This window comes from Puma concolor, chromosome A2 (genome assembly GCF_028749965.1).
Source record: "Puma concolor isolate L17-30 chromosome A2, mPumCon1.1.hap2, whole genome shotgun sequence".
Classification (NCBI taxonomy): domain Eukaryota; kingdom Metazoa; phylum Chordata; class Mammalia; order Carnivora; family Felidae; genus Puma; species Puma concolor.
Genome location: NC_141668.1, coordinates 81096195 through 81116887, shown reverse-complemented (window position 1 = coordinate 81116887; position 20693 = coordinate 81096195). Strand labels below are relative to the sequence as shown.

Below are 20693 nucleotides of genomic sequence, written 5' to 3'. Positions count from 1 at the left end.
TCTGTCTCTCTCTGTTTCAAAAATAAAAATAAATAAAAATAAAAAATAAAAAAAAGAAAGAAAATGGACAGGTTACTAAGAGATTTTAAAAAAAAGACAAAAGGAAGGAACTTCACTCAGGATGAACAGCATGAGCAACACTGGACATGAAATTTTAAACATATATAACAACAAACTAAGGATTTACTATTTTATTTCACCAACTATTTAGTTAATTTTGTCATAGGCTTCTATTTCCCATTCTGTGATATCTTCCTTAAAGTTTCTATCTATACAAGGTCTCCATCCTCTCTATCTAAAGATTATTTCAGTAACCTAAAAAATTCAACTTCCTTTAGCAGGAAAAAATTCATTAGGTATTCTATATCCTGCGGGAATTAAGTCTGACCTCAGACCTTCTATGTGGGAAGATACTACTTGTTTTTTTGTGAATTCCGGGAACAATATACATTCATTTCAAAAAGTGTAACATCAATGAGAAAGTTTGAAGGTTAACAAATCTAGGTCCTGAGAGGAATATAAAACAGTTCCAAGTCAGGATGAGTGAAAGTTCTCATTATAATAAAATGCTTCGAGTATATAATAGGACAAAACCATGAAATCCACAAGTAATGAACAAAGTACACAAATTACAAAAAGTCTGATATAATAGTCTTGTGTTCCCCTGGTACCCTTATTTTCTATTCTCATCACCATTGTGTGAATTCAGCCCTTATTACATCCATGAAAAGTCTCTTAACTGGTCTCCTTGAAAACTATTCCTAGGTCTATCTTCCTAAAACACTAAGACTTGGGTTATTTCATGGTTCAAACATGTTTAGTGGCTCCCAACTGCCTACAGAATAAGATCCAAACTCTGTACCCTGGCACCTCAAGGCTTTTGCAACTAATAGAACAGCTTACTGTATATATTGTACACTGTATATGTTTCAGAAAAAATCAAACTCTTAGTGTTGGTTTCTTTAAATAACAATGGTGTCAGGAACTGGGCGAGGTTCTTTATCTACATTTTCTCATCCAATACTCACATGTGTTTTGGATGTAAGGCTGTCATTTACTCCACTTCAAATGCAAGTATACCAAAGTTGATCAGGTTAAAAAACTTCCCAAGTTTTCCCAAATACTAAATTGTGACTTCAGAGTGTACTCCTTTTCCACAATATAGTGTAAACACTGATGTGTACAAAATCACACCCACAATGGGAGAAAGCATATGGTGGATCATTCTAAGAATCTAAACTCCTTGCTAAGTGGATGATTGACAGCCTTAGACTAGCGTCTACTGGAAAAAGCACTGGCCAAGTGACCAAAACCAGGGGAGGGTTCAGGGTTAATAATTTATGTGTCTTCCCCATTTACATAATAACTGGAATGAGTACAGTGAATGGATCCGTGAGAAGAGCCTGTAGAAAGAAAAGGCAGCTGTAAGCAAAGAGGCAAAATTCAGTTAGTGGGAGGAAGAGAAAGGGGACCCATGAAGGGGGTAAAGAAAGAGCAGTCAGATACAATCAAGGAACTATAGAGGCCCCCAAATAACAACCTGCATAGCAGCCCAAAGGTTTTCTCACCTTCCCTACCTGTCTTCAAACCGGGGTACAGACCTGGAAAAAGAATCATTGCCTTGTCCCAGATCACTGCTTTTCTAGTGACCCTGGAACTAACTGGAAAGCCTACTATTAGCCTGGCTGGTCCCTATGAATGACATCTAAATGTAATCATCTGGAAAAGAAACCCCCCTTGCCCTAGCAAAATATTTATAAATTATCGCCTTCACTTGAAATTCCATCAACAGATAAACCAGCAGATTTATAAGCATTTATTCATGAAAGTAATTAAAAAACAATAAGGGGGCGCCTGGATGGCTCAGTCGGTTAAGCACCTGACTCTTAATTTTGGCTCAGGTCATGATCTCAAGGTTTGTGAGATGGAGTCCCACATCAGACCCTGCACTGATAGCGTGGAGCCTGCTTGGGAGTCAGTCTCTCAGTCTCTCTCTCTCTCTCTCTCTCTCTCTCTCTCTCTCTCTCTCCCCCCCCCCCTCTAGCCCTCTCTCTCCCCCCCAAATAAACATTAAAAAAAAAGCAACAGGAGTAAGAGAAATTTTTAAAAATAACACAAGCTAAATTGACTCTTTATTCTTTAAAATTATTCCTTCTCTTGATTTCCTCTAACAAAATTATCCTTAATAAGTCATAGAATAGAAAATGCCACATTCTAGGGGCGCCTGGGTGGCTCAGTCGGTTAAGCGTCTGACTTCAGCTCAGGTCATGATCTCACAGTTCATGGGTTCAAGCCCCGCGTCAGACTCTGTGCTGTCAGCTCAGAGCCTAAAGCCTGCTTCAGATTGTGTGTCTCCCTCCCTCTCTACCCCTCCCCCGCTTGCGCTCTGTCTCTCTCTGTCTCTCAAAAATAAATAAAAACTTCAAAAAAAATTAAAAAAAAGAAAATGCCACATTCTAAAGGTGTATATAGAAAGAATGATATATAGAGAGTGATCAGCTTTATGATTGTTTAGAAAATATTTAGAAATTATTTCAAATAAATCCTATTTATCCTATCTCCAAAACATTTTATTTCCTGTGAAATAGAATATGGTTTTATAAATTATTATTAATGTAAGATGTGTAATTAATATAAGGAATATAAATAATTTATAAATTATTATGAATATAAGCCTATCGATGAAGATTCATATGCAGAAGTGACAACTAAAGGAATAGACTAATCTGAAACAATACCAGCAAAGGCATCAGAAAAGTATTTTCCCGTAAAACATTATTCAGTTTCACTTCCACTTGCGCAGAAGCTGAAGTGACCTTTAAGTTCAATTTCTGGAAACTATCATTGATTAACATACTTGCTGTTTCTATTAGTTTATTCCAGAGAACAGCCAAGTGGATGAGGCAGCATGAGACTGACATGCTCTCCGCATGTTAGATTGCTTGCATTGAGATGCAGGCATCACTCCTTTATCGCTGTGCTCTTCCTAAACTTCCTCCTTGAGAGATAGGGCTTAGCTTCCCTTAGTGAGCTTCATCCTTAAGTGCTGTATTACAGGTTTCTGCAAAATCAAGTGCAACATTTAGGGAATAGGGATCCAGGGCTCTCTTAGTAGTTAAATAGCTCAAATAGAGCAAGTTCACCACTGGTATGTGGTCTGGAAAAGGTCTAGTCTCTGGACGTGAGGCTGAAATACAAGAAAATGTTGCTGGGCCAATTTCCAGCTCCTCTAGTGGAGGACAGTGAATTAGATCACTTCGTCTTCCTTCACTCTTTGCAAAGGAGACTAAACTAGAATACTCTGAAGCTTCAGAATAGTGAGCGCATTAGATGGAAAGTTCTAAGAGCAATACCTCATGAGGAGAGAGAAAGAGGGATAAGGTCGTGGCAGTAAGCTGCCGAGCGAGGGGATCAAATTGGCAACAGGCCCATATTGAAGGGCTAAAGAATCATCTATGCGCTGGCTAAAATAAAGGAGAAAGGGGAAGGAAAGCTGTTGAGCAAATATTTCCGGCTTATTTTGGGAATGGAGCACATTAGCAAGGAAATATGACATGCTACAGATCCAACAGGAGATAGCTAAATGACAATGGTGAGACCTTCAAAAATAAGTCTAGAAATTTAGATGGGGTGCCTAAGGATTTTATTCCTCACGTTTCAGCCTCTATAACTAGCTGTTTCTTCTGTGACAGAACTCGTAGTGACGGGTTCCTTTCATGCACTGATAATGAAGTAGCTATACGACTGCTTATGATAGCCTAGTGTCATCAATAGAATCGCTTTATGGCAGCCTAGCCTACACACTCATGAATGAATTGTTATAAAGTTTTTATGGCATATAGTATTACAGTCATTCATAGTACAGTATTAGAAACACCGTTACCTGCGATGGCTGGTGAATACACAGTTTCTCCAACTATGAGAGAGAGAGGCGTACTGTATGGTAATATAATTCTTTGAACAGCAAAGATATAAAACAGTAAGAAAACTAGCACATTAATTTTACGTTAAATGCCACTCACCTCACGCGCGCGGTGTTCTACAGGATTAATACGTAGACAATGACTATGACACAGAAATGTCTTATACAGTTCTTGCTGTACAGTGATTAGATTTCCAGCAAAGACACACATATGCAACAGATAGGGTTATTAACTGTATGGCATGATGATGATTTGCTGTTCATTAAGGGGAAGTGGATCATGGTAAGGTTTTCATCTTTGTGATCCTTATGTTGCATAGGAGGGAGAGGGGCAGTTGGTCTTTCTGGCTGAGGGAAGACGGGGGTGGAAGAGGTAGAGGAGGCGGAAGGGGGAGGCGAGAAAGACAGGCAGACTTGGTGAAACTATGGAAATACATCGCCATTTCTGTCCGATTTTTTTTTCTTTTTCATTTCTATAAAAGTGTTTCTAAAGAGTATCAATCCTTCTTCCACTGTTTGCTTTAGTTTCAGTGTCCCTATCAATAGAAGACTGCATGCTATAAAAAAAAAAGTCAAAAGCAACCTTGAGTAATTGGACCTCTTCGGCCAGATTATTTTCTGCACTGCTTCTTCTAAGATGCACTGCATCTTCCTAAGATGTCTTTTTCCTCATCATCAGGCATTGGTACAAAGTACTCGTCTTCATCAAGTTTTCTCCTGTTAATTCTTCTAGTGCGGTGTCTATTAGCTTTTCAATTTCTCCAAGAGCCATACATAACTTGAAGCCCTTCATCCCCTCCTTTTCAATTTTTTTTCCACCTCCACAATCTCTCTGATGATTTCCTTGATTGGCTCTGTCATAAATCCTGTGAAGTCATGCACAACATCTGGACACAGTTTTCTCCAGCACGGATTTCTTGTTTCAGGCTTGATGGCTTTCATAGTTTTTTCTATAAGGATGACATCTTCAATGGTGTAATCCTTCCAGACTTTCATGGTGCTATCAGGGTTCTCTTTCATAACGTTGACAATCCTACCATGTGTAATGAACCTAAAGGTCCTTAAGAACCCCCTGATCTAGAGGCTAAATTAGAGACATTATGTTTAGGGATAAGTAGGTCATTCTGATGCCTTCGGTGTTGAGCTCATGAGGTGCTGGGTGGCTCGGGGCATTGTCCAATACCAAAAGAACGTTAAAAGGCAGTCTCTTTGTAACAAGGTACTTCCTGACTTAAGGTACAAAGCATGTATAGAACCAACCAGAGACAGGGTTCTCATTGTCCAGGCCTTGCTGTTATACAATTAAAAGACTGGCAGCTGATGTTTATCTTTTCCCTTTGAAGGCTCAGGGTGTTAGCAGCTTTTTTTTCTTTCTTTTTTTTTTTTTTTTTAACTTTTTTAGTGTTTATTTATTTATTTATTTGAAAGAGTGACAGAGCGAGAGCAGGGGAGGGGCAGAGAGAGAGGGAGACACAGAATCCGAAGCAGGCTCCAGGCTCTGAGCTGTCAGCACAGAGCCTACCTTGGGCCTCGAACCACGACCTGTGAGATCATGAGCTGAGCCAAAGTCGGACACTTAACTGAATGAGACACCCAGGTGCCCCAGGGGTTAGCAGCTTTATAGATAAGGGCAGTCCTGATCATACTCCCAACTGCATTTGCACAAAACAGTACAGTTAGTTTATCCCTTCCGGCTTTAAATCCTGGTGCTCACGTCTCTTCCTAACAAATATCCTTTGTGGCACTTTTTCCCAGAATAAGGCACTTTCATCTGCATTTAAAAACCTGTTCAAGCAGATATCCTTTCTCCTCAATTTTTGTAACGACATCTGGGAACTCATCTGCTGCCTCTTGGTTGGCAGAAACTGCTTCTCCTCTTATCTTGACATTTTTAAGCCAAACCTCTTTCTAAAATTGTGAAATCCTCCTCTGTTGACATTACATTCCCCAGCTTTAGATCCTTCGCTTTCTCTTTGCCTTAAGTTGTCATATAATGACTTCGTTTTTTCTTAAATCATATTAGAGTCTATAGGTATGCTTTTCTTCTAGCAATTCTGTACCCACATAAAAGCTACATTTTTTTTTGCTATATTTTACATAAGAGATAAAGAAGATATTCTGCAAAAAGTAGAAGGTTTTTGTGCTTGCTGATATAGCTGCAATGATGGCTTCATTTACTTCTTTTCTTTTATCTACAATGGTCCTTACACCGGATTCATTTATCTTGATATGGCAGGCATCGCAGCTGCAGACCTCAATCTATGGTCCATATCAAGCGTTTCAACTTTTTCTATTAATGTCATAACTTTTCTCTGCTTCCTGGGGGCACTTCCAGCATCACTAATCTTCGTGGGGTTCCCATGGTTTTATTTAAGGTTTATGGTATTGCACTAAACACAGTGAAAAATATGCAAGAACCACAGAAGATCACTTTTTACTATGATTTGACATTTACTAGGGAGAGACGAACTGTTCACATGGAGATGATTAGTGTCACACCGTGTTTTTAGTGGGTCCTCTCACAACACTTGAGCTCACCGCAACAGCAACAGGGTGTGACTGCAAAATTGTTTCCGTAGTACGGTATATACTACAGTTAATTTTATGCAGCTATAATTTAATACTGCATTTTTACGTTGGTTTACATTTCTCTCGAGTGTGAATGGCGCCATGATAAATTGATAAATTTTAACTTTTCATAAAAGATTTATATATATTTTATGGTGGTAAATGACTAAATAAAGTAGTATATACATATACTTTATGCATTCATGACCTGAATTAGTTTGTCACTTATTCTATGCTATATGAGTTTTTTCAAGTTGTCATAATCTTCAAAAAGTTTTCTGATATATTTTTTGAAAAAAAAAAAAGTGCATATAAGTAGACCTGTGCAGTCCAAACCCATGTTGTTCAAGGGTCAACTGTATGGCTCTTTAAACACACGTCTGTGAAAAATAAGGAGGTGGTAATCGTCAATCCTAAAACGTCATTCTCTTATCCAGGAACACAACAGGGAGGTCACCAAAGGGCTGTTCTTCAAATGAAAGGAAGGGAATTCAGCAGATAAAGGACAAGAAGTCACTAGGAACAGTGTGTAGATGGTGTGAGAATCTGACCTTAAATGCCATACGCTTGATCCGAAAAAGGACAAAGAAAAGGTAATACCCACAGATATTGTAATGTGCCACACAGCATCTGATTCTCCTGTATTAACCCATTTAATCCTCACAATGCCCCTACGAGGTCAGCACCTTCACAAACCCCTAGGTGAAAGACAGGAAAGAGGTACAGAAAGGTCAAGCAACTTGTCTGAATCACACAGCTAAGATGGGACAGAACTAAGATCTGAACCCAGGCTGTCTGCTTTCACAGGGCATCGTCTCAACTGTTGCACCACATCCCCTCCCACACTTCAAAGCCCCAGTCTCAAGTTACACTAATCAAAGACTCTGAAATTTTCAGTGACCAGTGAAACCTCTTTATAAGTGGAGTATTGAGCAATGAAGACCAACCCACAAGCGCCGAAGTAGTATGGAGCAATAGATGAGATCCAAGAGAGAAGTCAGGGTTGGAGAGGACACATGAGGCATAAGCTACACATAGATAAAAGCAGAAGTTAAGGAAGAAGATGACATAATTTTTTAAAAGGCCCTAGAGAAAAAAGACCAGCAGTATGAATAGGACCTTTTGTTTATTGTATTTAAGATCCCAAAGGGATGTGATTTGACCCATAATGATCATGAATTCTTTTATAATTGTCCACTGCAGGGTAGTCATGTTTCTTCATGTGTATTTCATCAGAGACCCTCATAGTGCCCAGTGAAGGCACCCAATAAATACTTCTCAAATAAAAGATGACAAGGGAATTAGAGGTGGGAAGGCTCAAAAATAATATGAATACATGCAAAGTAAGCTTTGTGATGAAGGAATATAGACATGAAATGAACTTTATGATGAATTATATATCTAAAGTAGTTGCACGAGGAAGAAACAGAGGCAATGGATTCTGAATGGATTAATTTCCCTTCAAGTATTGGATGGTGTACTTATTGTATACAAGACTCGATGATATGCGATGGGAACATGAAAGATGCCAAGGTAACAACCATTTAAACTTCATCTTTGAGAAACTTAGTCTTGTGATTCTAGAAGTTAGAGAGAGGGTAATAGTTAATAGTTACTGGGGACTGGAAAAGATCTTAAGGACCGGTGGGTAGCATTTGAGTGAAAAGCACTTTTTCAGGCAAGACTTAGAGGACATACGTAAAGGTGGCAAGGAGAATGAGCATCAGCTAGAGGCCAGGAGAGGTGGCGGCAGTAAAAGGCATAATTATTCCAAGGGAAAGGAGAAATCAGAGCCTTTCCCACAAAGGAAAGAGTATGGAGAATGTAGGCCCATGAGGTTGACGCTGGTTTGCCCTGCTTATTGAGTTGGGGTATTTACAAGACTTTTCGGTTTTGCTTGTCCTAATACGTTAACTACTTACAGCACAGACACTTTCAACATGGCTTGAATGCAATAAAGTAAAAGAAAAAGGGGAAACTACATCTTCATTTCGGATTATCAGAAATAACCAAGGGTCACGAACACATAGAAAGGATGATTGGCTATCATGGAGATGATGGTTGTGTGACGACTGATAAATATGAGGGAAAAGCAGATCTCAATGCAATTGTTATTTTTAATAAACCTCAAGTGAAAGTGCACAGGATATGAAATAACCACTCACGGTACTCTAATAACTTTTGAAATAGGAGTCAAAAGTACCATTTCTTGTGAAATGAAAAGGTCTATATGATAGTGACACAACAAAAGGGTTCTAAACAGTCAACATACAGAGATAGGGGTGTAGGGTGGAGTGAGGAATCCACAATTTCTCAGCCCAAGCTCTCTGAAGGGTTTATTGAGTGCACATGTGTAAGCATAGCATTTCTTTTCTGTGCAAGTTATTCCTGCCAAAAACTTGCCCTTTTTAAAACCTGAACAATGAATACTCTCTGCCAAACCTCATCACAGTGCAGTCTAAGACAACAATCCCCACGGCTCTGTGAAATGTGAATCAAGCCAAAGAAAGGGAAATGTTGGGCTCTCATCTGTATAGCCAGCATAAATGCTTTTGAACAGCTTCTTTACAGGTGATAAAAGTCTTAACTTCAAAAGTTGATTGGTATTAACTTCCCATTTGAATGTCATAAATAACATCTTACACTATTTCATCATGCAAATACTTCTGCAGACAGAATGGTGTGGCTTCTTTAACCTTCTACCATCCGGCTTGGAGAGCAACTTATAACACACTAATTTAATTATGATAAGGAAATACATGAAGCTATAAGACAGACCCTAGTGTGGCCAACAGGGTGAACTTTGAATCAGAATACATGTCAACGATAAAATTACTAAGTGTACATTTGCACTATCTAAAGATGTTGTCATCTAATACAGGGTCAAATCTCAAAGTTGAGAAAACTTGAGATGATTACTTTTATTTACAAAGATCTTTAAAAAAAATGTACTCTAGTTATAATTATGTATTCACAAGTCAACAAGCACTTGAAAGTACACTGATAGGAAGTGAAAAAGGAGACAACATGACAGTCTCTGGTATGCATTTTAAAAGGTTTTGGTCAGACTATTAGATTTCTTCATTCCTCTTGTTTGGGTTAAATTACCATAGGCAGGATCTCTCTTTTTTTAGAAATGTATTCAATTATTTTGTGTAACAAAAATGAAAACCCTGAATCTAAGACTCCAGTGAGTCCAGCGAGAACCCAGAGCATATTAGTCATATTGATCTGGGTCTTTTTCAGACGCTTTCATTATTTCAGGAAATTCAGTGGGGTCATACCAAAAAAGAGGCCCTTTAGTCACATATTCTGGAATTGGTTTCCATGACTTATCCTGAACAAGTTCTTCAAATGTGTTTTTTATGCTATGACTCATACAAACTAAAAACAGAAAGAAAAAAAAAAAAAGCAAAGCTAAACTTTTCAACAATCGCCACACTAGAACACAAATTCAGCAGAAACTATAGTTAACTATAAAGCACAGAGTCAGATAACTGTTAAATAATTGTAAATATGAGGTAACAATAAAAAATAAGACACCAGTATGAAAGCTTAGATAAGTAAAACACAAGGACTTTAGTCCAACTGTAAAAGAGACTAGTCCAAGAGAGTACAACTTAGATTTTTTAAAAATGTGAAACAATTTGCCACACAAGGAAGAGAAGGAATAATTTGTGATTTATAGAGAGAGGGAAAAAGCATCTATAAAAAATGAGAAGACACACAGTGAAAATACAGACACACACACGTAAAGGGAAATGGCAGCCTGTATTTCCTCCCCACTCTACATTAGTTGGAACACGCGTTAAGTCTCAGCTTCTAGGGGGTTTTTTAAAGGACATAATGGCCTCCTAGGTATATTTACAATTTTCAAAATAGGAATGACATGTGTATTAAATATAATATTTGGTAGGGAATAATATTTAACATACTTAATGCAGTAGGTGTCCTTGATGTTCAAAGAGGGTTAAAAAGAATAAATAATCATTGAGCCATTTTGGCAAGAATTCTGGAAGCATAATCATCATCTAGAACTGGCACAGGAGATGGACCTTGTCAATATCCATAAAAGTAGCAAGGACAGTAGAAAAAAAGTTTGTCTTCTCTTTTAATATTTAAGATTGATTTACAGGACATGATAATACACAGCTTTGTTTTCATGAGAACCTATAATAATAGTGATGGGGACATTTTTTAGTAATCCAGATACCACATATTCTTTCAAAAAAGTGATTATGAGAAGAGCTAATTCAAAATATGTGTTTAGTATAATAATATCTATAATATTTACCACCCTTCCCCCTCAAAAGGCAGAATAGTGGTACCTTGAACTAGGAGAATAAAGTAACCATTTAACTGAATGACATTAACCTTGCTGACGAGAGAACAGTTCACCTCCTACAGAGTTTCTCACCATGATTAATCTATATGCTTTCAAATATAATTTTTAAAAATAGACTTCAGTTTTAGAATAGTTTTAGATTTACAAAAACATTGAGAAGATAGTACTGAGGTCCCCTAAACACACACCCTATAATAGGTTCCCCTATTTTTTTTTTAATTTACATCTTACATTAGTATGGACATTCGTTACAATTAAGGAACCAATACTAATATATTAACTAAAGCCCATAGTTTATTCTAATTTCTTTCATGTTTGCCTAATCTTTTTCTTTTCACGGATCCCATCCAGGATATCACATTACATCGAATTCGTATCTCTTTGGCTTCCTTCCTCCTGCCTGTGACAGATTCTCAGATTTTCTCTGGTTTTGATGATCTTGACAGTTTGAGGAGTATCATCCAAGTGTATTGTAGACTGTCCCTCTACTGGAATTTGTCTGATGTTTTTTTCATGGTTCTACTGGGGTTAGGGTTTTGGGGAGAGAGATTGAAGAGGTAAAGTGTCCTTTTCATCCCATCATATCAAGAGCATGTACTAACAACTGGCTTCATGACTGATGTTGACCTTGATCATCTGGCCAAGATACTGTTTGTCAAGCTTGCTGAACCTCTGTATAATACCATTTTCCCCCTTTCCATACTGTACTGTTTGGAGGAAAAGACCATTCTCAGCTTACACCTCGGAAGTAGGGAGTTAAGGCTCCCCTCCTTGAGAACAGAGTATCTACATACATTATTTGAAATTCTGCATGGGAGCTTTGTCTCTTCTCCATTTGTTAATGTATTCAATCATTTATATTAGCACGCTCTCATGCATAGTTATTTTACATTTGGGGTTATACTCAGTACAACTTTATTTTTTTTCTCAAATTATTCCAGCTTTGGCCACTGCGAGCTCCTTCAATTGGCTTCTGTGTCTTTCTGACATATCCAATCATTGTGTGTATGTGGCAATGGCAGTGGCAGTGGGGTGTATGTTGACCACTTCTTTATTTTTTGGCACTACAAGAAGCTCCAGGTTTGTGGTATAGATTTCCTGCCCCAGCCTTTGAATCAGCCATTTCTCCAAGGATCCCTGGTTCCTTTTATTGGAGGATGATATTAAAAAACAAGATCTAGGCACTGTCACATATAAAATTTATTTTTTAAATAAATTTCATGTTTAAGCTAAGAATTCACATATATGTTTGTAGATTTATGAATACATTTTTACTAACACATCTCTATGCATACTATATTTTCTAGTTTTTCAGTAATGATCAGGAACTGCATCTGTGATGAAAATCATTATTGTAATTTTTTTGTAATGTGTATTTATTTTTGACAGAGAGAGAGACAGAGCATGAGCGGGGGAGGCGCAGAGAGAGAGGGAGACACAGAATCCGAAGTAGGCTCCAGGCTCTGAGCTGTCAGCACAGAGCCCGACGCGGGGCTCGAACTCACAGACCGCGAGATCATGACCTGAGCCGAAGTCAGATGCTCAACCGACTGAGCCACCCAGGCACTCCGAAAATCATTATTATAAATATAAAAGATCTACAAAAAAACATGCACCCCCTTTCAACAAGAAAACTCAAATTAGTGGGGCACCTGGGTGGCTCAGTTGGTTAAGTGTCCAACATTTGGTTTCAGCTCAGGTCATGATCTCACAGTCTGTGAGATAGAACCCCACGTCCAGCTCTGCTCTGACAGTGTGGAGCCTGCTTAGGATTCTCCCTCTCCCTCTCTCTCTGTCCCTACCCTGTGTATGCTCTCTTTCTCCCTCTCTAAATAAGTAAACAAACAAACAAACATGAAAAAAAAAAAAACTCCAATTAGTATCAGTTTCTATTGACCCAGTATTTAGCAAAGTAAACTGAGAATTCCGAGTTCTAAATATCTTTGAAATGAAGTTATATTTCAAAATTGAAAGCATGTCTCCAAATAAGAATAGTATTCACTTCTTTCTTTCATAGTACAATCAATTCAGATATGAAGAGGAAACATTTATCCAAAAGCAACAGCAGTAACAAACACCAAAACCCAAGTAAAAAACAAAGAGTGGGAGTAAAAGTCTCACTGATCTTATATATTCTATCATGAAAACCAGACTACTTAAATGTAATCTGAGATTATGGCATCTTCAGGCATGAGTTCAGCTGTCAACATAATGTGTAAAAAAAGGCTTCTACAGAACTACTTAAGCAACTTAAGATGGTACTTTGGACACTTTTAAGCAACTCATACAAGCTGAGAATAAATGTATGGATTACACTACTTCTCTGCCTCTTCACTAAGGCAACTCCAGACAATATCTACTGAGCAATCCTATTAGTCTAATTTCTGCTAATGTAGTATGTCTGAAACTACTGATGTTTAACTCATTAATTAGGTATCGGTTATGTAGGCTCATGTTTGGACCAAATATGACACCACCATCCTTAAAAGCTATTTAAGATATGCAAAATATTAATTAAAGAGGAGACCTAATAAAATGCACAATTAGTAAAAACAATAAAATAAATTGGACATTTATCTGATGGTAGGTTAATAATGACACCTTCATATACCTACACCCTTTTATTTCTTTGCCATGGAAGCAAGAGTATTATATTTCTTTTTAAGATGATCGGTAATTTGGACATTTTTGATTATTTTATTGACTTTGTTCTTAGTAGTAATAGCACCATTTAATGATGTTTAATTCTATTTAATTAGGAAAACATAGCAAATGTTTCCATTTTTCCTATGGTTTGCTAGTAAAACTCACTAATAGAAAACACTATTAACCACCAGTTTTAAAAATACTGGTGTCAGGGCACCTGGGTGGCTCAGTCAGTTAGGTGTCCTACTTCAGCTCAGGTCATGATCTCAGGGCTCATGGGTTTGAGGCTCGCATCAGGTTCTGTGCTGACAGCTCAGAGCCTGCTTTGGATTCTGTGTCTCTGCCTCTCTCTGCCCCTCCCCCACTCATGCCCTGTCTCTCTCTCTTTCTCTCTCTGTCAAAAATAAATACACATAAAAAAAAAATAAAAATACTGGTGTCTTATTTTTGTTACATCAGATTTACAAATATTTAACAATTACCTGACTCTCTGCTTTGTAGATATAAAATGTTTAAGTTATCATGTTAAATTACCTATAGAAGAAACAAGGGACATGTTATTCCTAATTTCTGAAGAAGACATTGCATCTTTAAAAAGAAGATAGATTCAGATAAATGCAGACTCTTCTAGTCACCTAATTCTTGGTTTATTTTATACATTTCTATGGGAGGGTAATACTTGTAGCTTGTTGAGCTTTGTAAAACAATGAGCAAACTCATTGTTCAAGATAGCCTGGCTCGCAACTCATGACATTAGAAATTATTAAATATTATTAACATGGATATGAATGATCAAATATTAAAGAAAACAGAGTAAAATCTAAGTATGAACAGTATGTTTCATTGTATATTCGAGCTTCTTGAAGCACTTAACTATTTGTTTTTAATAATTTTACATTTTTTTTCAATGTTTCTTTCTTTTTGAAAGACAGAGACAGAGTGTAAGTGGGAAGGGTCAGAGAGAGAAGGAGACACAGAATCTGAAGCAGGATCCAGGCTCTGAGCTGTCAGCACAGAGCCTGATGTGGGGCTTGAACTCACAAACCACGAGATCACAACCTGAGCCGAGGTCGGACACTTAACCGACGGAGCCACCCAGGTGCCCCTGTTTTTAATAATTTATATTTGTAATTGTCTAATTATTTTAATTTTATTTTAGAGATAGACAGCACGAGCAGAGGGAGAAGGACAGGGGGAAAGAGAGAGAGAATCTTAAGCAGGCTCCATGCTTAGCACGGAGCCCAATGCAGGACTCCATCCATGACCCCGGGATCATGACCTGAGCTGAAATCAAGCGTAACACGCTCAACTGACTGAGCCGCCCAGGCGCCCCTATAATTGTGTAATTATTTGAGTATATCTCATTATTATTAAATTTCAAAATCATTTCAAAACTGTTATAGTTGCTTATCAGTGTATTTCCTATTCATAGTGAATTTTGCTTTAGCTACGTCCTTCGTTTTAATTATTATTTAGGTACAAAGTTAAGGTGAACTAATATGGACACAGATGACGTAGATTCTCATGTGTTAACTGGGTCCTTCTAAAAAACACACAAAAAATTTAAAACGAAATAATAACTTTTCATAGCGTGCAACAGTTTATTAAGTATTCTCATATACCTGTTTCACACAATCATTACACCACTTCTGTACATTATGTACTAGGATAACACACTCAGCATCTCACCACCTTTTTCGGTGACGGGTTAAAACTCAGCTGTAAGATGAAAGTCTCCTTCCTAAAAATCTCAGAAAAAGTAAAGTATAATAGCAAAGACCTTTAATCTGGTCTTTTGTAGGCAGTAAAGCGATTCAAAATCACTGCATTGACTGTTTAGATACAGAATCAGACTTCAGTATGTGCTAAGCATCTGAATATGTTTAGCATTGTACTAACCTGAAGGTATAAAAAGTTAGTCACCTCCTTCCTCCAAAGTTCTTATGATCTAGTCAACAATCATAAACAACAAAAGTAAAGAGGTAAACACATTACTAAAAACTCAGAATATTAGCTTTATACAAATAAAAAAGGATTTGGGCCAAGGTTTTCTCTATTAGTGGAGTATTTTTTAACCAAATTTTGAGGTAGGAAGAAACTGATTAACAATTTTGTCTATGGTCAATCATTATTACTATTATTCCTATTTATTTTACAAATGTGGACATTTCTTTTTTTTCTTTCAAGGAATTTGTTATTGAGTGCTGAAATGCTGTTTTATTGAAGTAATTTGTTTAGCTCCAGGTATTTATGGAAAGAATAATTTTTCAAAATGGAGCTATGGTTACTCTTATTCATGAAATAAATCATGTATTAATTGACAAGAATGCTTCCCAAAGAACATATGTCAGCACACCATTAGATTTCCCAGACGGAACAATAAAGTTCAGAGTCACATTTGTTTTTCTCAGAATAATGAAGCCATAAAAAAACAATCTGAAGACATACTAGTGTTTATGAAGCCAACACCAATTGGAATATTTCTTTCTTTGAGACTGAAAAGTTGATATTGCAAATACTTAATAAAAATGGTGATGACTTAATCCAGTGGCTCTGTACAAGCAGTATACAAATACTGGTCCACAGAGATACCTACCAATTCCAGAAGACATCTTCGGAAACTTCTTCAGGTCTGTGATAAGGCTTTTTATGGTTAACACATGCTCATGTAATGGAATGAGATCACAGTATGAAGAATAAAAATGAGGTACTCTGAAACTTCCTGACTTACTTTAACCCCAACCCCAAACAATGTATTTCCTACTTTTGGAAAAGAAATAATGTGAGAGCAATTCAGCTCCATGACTCAAGTTCAGACCTACAGTTGATCTGTTAGCCTGTCATTGGAAACAGTACATGTGCTTCCTCTGTCTTTGTAATTGTTTATATTCCTGACCTTCCCTGCTACCGAAAATAATTCCTACTCCTACCCTTACCAGCCCTACACACTCAAGCAGAAAGGAAAAATTCAATTTATCTTTGTGCATTTTCCCATGTAAAAATATAAAGCAAATTTATTAACTAAGATTCACCTATAAAGGCAATTCTTCAAGAAGGTAAAATAAAAGCCACATAATTTTTTTCTCTACCTTGTACCCTTAGTTTCTGCTGGTATTGATTATGGTTTCCTGATAATTCCAAAACATTTTGCACTGTCAGATGCTTTTCACTGACCTCCCCCTCTCAGAGAGACAGGAAGGTAACAGGAGTCACATCATTACTTCTCCTAAACGGACAGACAGCAGATTTTTACAAAGGTGAAACAGTGGTGCCAAAATATGAAGTAAGTTTTTAGGTATTCAGGTCATGAAAGCAATAAATAGACTAAGGAAATCTCCATTAATCTCAGGAAATTTTCTCAATACAGCCATGGGGTTACTATTTGACAAAATATGTTTCTTTGTTTTCATCTTTTCTTTCCAATTATTACTAAAGCCACTCAATAATTCCTAAAAGGTACAATAAGACCTGTGTAAATATAGATTATTAATATCACATGCATACGATTCTCAGCCTACACATTTGATGTGGTCCATAGCAATCCTCAATAATGGATTCCATTTAAATTCTTAGGTGTTCTTCCCTAGTAAATGATCATATACAGATGCAGTATCAAAGTGATCTTAGAAAGGGCCTCTAAGTGATGACCTAAGTGATGACTGAAAGCTTCCTGAAGTCCCTGAAAGGTGAGCCACATGACGGGAAAACAGGTCCAGATTCAGGCCTGCCCCTTACTGGTTTATATTTGGACATACCAATTAACACTTCTAGATCTCCTTATTCTCATTTTTGAGATGAAAATAACTGCTTTGTCTACTCCCCTAACCATCGATTCCATTTTTAAGTATTTAAGGGTGAGGATTCTTTGTTAGAATTGCGAAAACCAAAATGGGACACCACCCATTTCTAATCCCGTGTCTTTGCTTTCTTGTCAACTAAAAACAAAGAAGAATGACACTGAGTGGTATTGTTGGGAATATTAATCGTGACAATGTATTAAGCACCTACAATGCAACAAGTGTTTGATAAATGTCCCTTCCCATCACCAATTTTCCATTTCATAAATGGGCAAATTCCATTTGAAATGTTGGCAATCCAAATCAGTACCGCTTTATTGTCTCTCAGCTGCCTCTTGACCCTATTCTTATCTCTTCCCACATCACCTTCCTGTATTTCCTGGCCTTTCTCTTCCAAGGGCCATGGTCTTTTCCCATCTCCCTGACCTGAACTGTCACTTTGGAGCTTGTCAGCGGTGACTCCTCTGGCCAGCTTTAGCTGCTGGGAGGAGCCTCAACGACTTCAAGGCTGGACAGAATTAAAGCAATTCCCCGCTGGGGCTGCACACTTCCAACCCCAACCCTTCCTGCTCATCTCCTCGATATCTGGCCTCGGTACAGCAGGAGAAGCGAAGGCAACACTGGAGTGATGACATGCGGCTCTCTCCCTTCCCCACCCTCCATATTTTTCCTTCCACGTGCGGAACCCATAAGGCTCTGACCGCTCGCGCCAAGGCGGTTGCCATGGTTACGCAACAGCAGCACCAGACGCAGGAGGGGGTCTCATCCCTTCTCCACTCCCCCCTCGACCCTTTCCTCCCCGTTAGGGCCTCCCCCACAAACACAGTCAGGAAAAGAAGTCTTCGCCGCTAAACTTGAGACTTCAAGTCCCCCCCCCCCCCTTTTCGCTAGCGCAAACGGCACTGACAAGCTAAGGAAGGGTGGGAGGGGCTTTGGTGAAGTCCTCGTTTCACTCCGGGCTACACGGCGAAAAGTTCGCCTTTTGAACTCCGATCTCCGTAACAAGGAATTTGGGACCTCAATGGCCCCAGCTGCAGGGCGCGCGACGCGCGTCCAGTCCCTCGGATTCCAGCTCGCCGGCGAGAGCGCACCGTCTCCTCCTCCTGCCAAGTCCCCTCCGCGCTGGGACGGAAGCACGACTCAGCCCACGAGGCTGAGCACAAGCCGCCAGGGAAGGAGAATCTGCCAGTGCCGAAAACAGCCCTGGCTCTGCCAGGGCAGCCCATTAACGCGTCGACTCGGGGCGGGCCGGCCGGGGGCCAGGAGGGGACACCCGGGGTCGGGGAGGGGGTAGAGTCACTGAGTTAAATTCCCAGCAGGAGTCAACTCCGAGCCAAGCCGAGGCTACCAAGGGATGCCCCGCTCCAGCCTGAGTGCATTTTGCAATAACCAGCATTTCCCAGACAGCCAGCTTCGTGGCTGGTGTCTGACCCCAACTTTACCCTCAGGGTAAGAAGGATGCGCGCTTCCCTCAGACGGAGCGTCACGATTCCTTCGCAAGGCAAAAGGCATCGCCCATCCCTCTCCCGAAGCCACAAAACAAACAAACGCCACGGTCTCCCCGTCCCCTCCCCCTCCCAGCCCAAGGGGAAAAGCGGGGAGGAGGGGGGAGCGAGAGTGTGGAAGCCCTTGGTCAAATCCTCCCCGGACGGTCCCCACCATCGCGTCTCCCAATGAACCTGCAGCCGGCGGAAGCCGCAGGTCACGTTCCGACGCGCTCTCCGCCGCCTTGGCCGCGGAGGAAGCGAGGGACAGAGTGAAGTTCCCGGGAGCGTCTCCGGCGGAAAACTTTGCGCGGTGTTGGCGGCGGGAGGCTCTGGCCGAGGAGGCTCTGGCGGCGGCAGCTGGGAGGTGGGACCGCGCCCCCGCCGCCACGCTGTCCCCGGCGCGGCGCGCACAGGCCGTCCGCACCTAAGCGCACTGATTCTCTGTCTGGTCCCCCGCGCGCCCACCTGGTCCGCTCCGGAGCGCCTTCTCGGTCCCACGACGGTTCCTTAGCTCCTGGAGTTGCGCATCCCACTTCGGACCCACGGCCACCCCCCAAATCCAGTCACCCCGGCTTCACTCTGCGGTCCCCGCCGCGCCCTCCCACTGGGGTAGCAGGTGACCAGAAGCCAGCCTTACCTGCTGCGAACTCTTCTCTCCCTCTCTCTGGGCCAGACGTCCTTTCAGGAACCGAAGACGGGGATGCAGGCTGTGGGAGTGCGCGGCGGCGACCCGGGGCACGGGCGCAAGCTCCTCTGAGAGGCAGCCCTGGCTGAGCCGCGGAGCCGCCGGCGGCCCTGGCGGAGCGCGGAGGCTGCGGCCGCAGAGGCCCGGCCGGGAGGCAGGGGGCGCTGCTGGCCCCGAGCGCGGAGACGGGACAGGCGGGGAGCCAGGCACCAGCTGGAGCTTTGGGGAGGCGAGTGTGGCGAGGAAAGGCACGCTCCGAGCGGGAGGGCGGCTTTTAAGTTTGTGGTGTGACCGCAGCAGCTGTCCTGGGAGAGACTCAGTCTTTCTAAAAAGGGGATGCTCAAAACGCCGGGGATTACCTCTCCCCTTCCGATCTCCTCCCCCAGCCCTCGGCCCCCCTTTCCTCTGCGCACGCCAGTCCTCCCCAGCGTGCCGAAGTCCATCCCTGCCGGCGCGCAGGCTGTCAGCAGCGTGGATTAAATGTAGCTCCGGCCACGCTCAGGCATGTTTTTTCCGGACTGGCCACCCTGTGCACTGTCTGTGCAGCAGCCTCTGACGTTTGAGCCCACGTCCGGCTGGCTGACTTTGGGACCTATGTACGCTATACCGTAAAGTCTCTAGGGACCTCCCGCGGAAGAAACAGGACAAATAATGTCCAAACAATTGTAAACCTCATAAAGAGTGGCTGGTTCTGTCTGGTATGTAAAACCCCGGGACCACTAGCCTTGAAACCGCAGGCATTGAGATGAGCGATGGAGATCAATCTTCCATTAAGGGACTGACACCCAAGAAAGGGAGGCAGAGCGGGGAGGAGGGGAAAAGGGCAAAACCCCCAAGATGTAAGTCTTCTTTCCTCTTTACCTCATTCCAGGCCAACAGGAATATGTAACCTATTTCTGTCTTAGGAGGTTTCCTTCGTAGATTTGCACACACCTTGGTCGCGCAATAGGAAACTGAAGTATGTGGGGAGACCAGGGGTGGATCCACGTTTGTGGAGCCTGGAACGTATACAATTTGGAGGTGGGATCCTCTTTAAGACAAACAATGCGGAAATAGTTTAATTTGTACAGATTTTCCAAAAACGACTATGTGAATTTATTGTCAGGCCGCCCTCAGGGTCACGGAAAGGGCAAGTGATGAGTCCTGCAGCTTGGGCCTCGTTAGCTGCATGGTCAGTCCTTCTGGGATGGGAACTGTAGGTCTGGAATCACACACCTTGCACTTATTTAGTCCCAATCATAAA

General features: G+C 40.7%; 1 protein-coding gene across 2 annotated transcripts in view; it reads right to left on the bottom strand.

Moving 5' to 3' along the window:
- SEMA3D (semaphorin 3D) overlaps positions 1–19076 on the bottom strand; it is a 198770-nt gene extending 179694 nt beyond the window's left edge. The window contains exon 1 of one of the 2 annotated variants that reach the window (XM_086696799.1): positions 18938–19076. The gene's annotated coding sequence lies outside the window, so the exon portion shown is untranslated. The remainder of the gene's footprint in view (positions 1–18937) is intronic. The other variant, XM_086696800.1, reaches the window with a different exon arrangement.
- Between the last annotated feature and the right edge of the window lie 1617 nt (positions 19077–20693).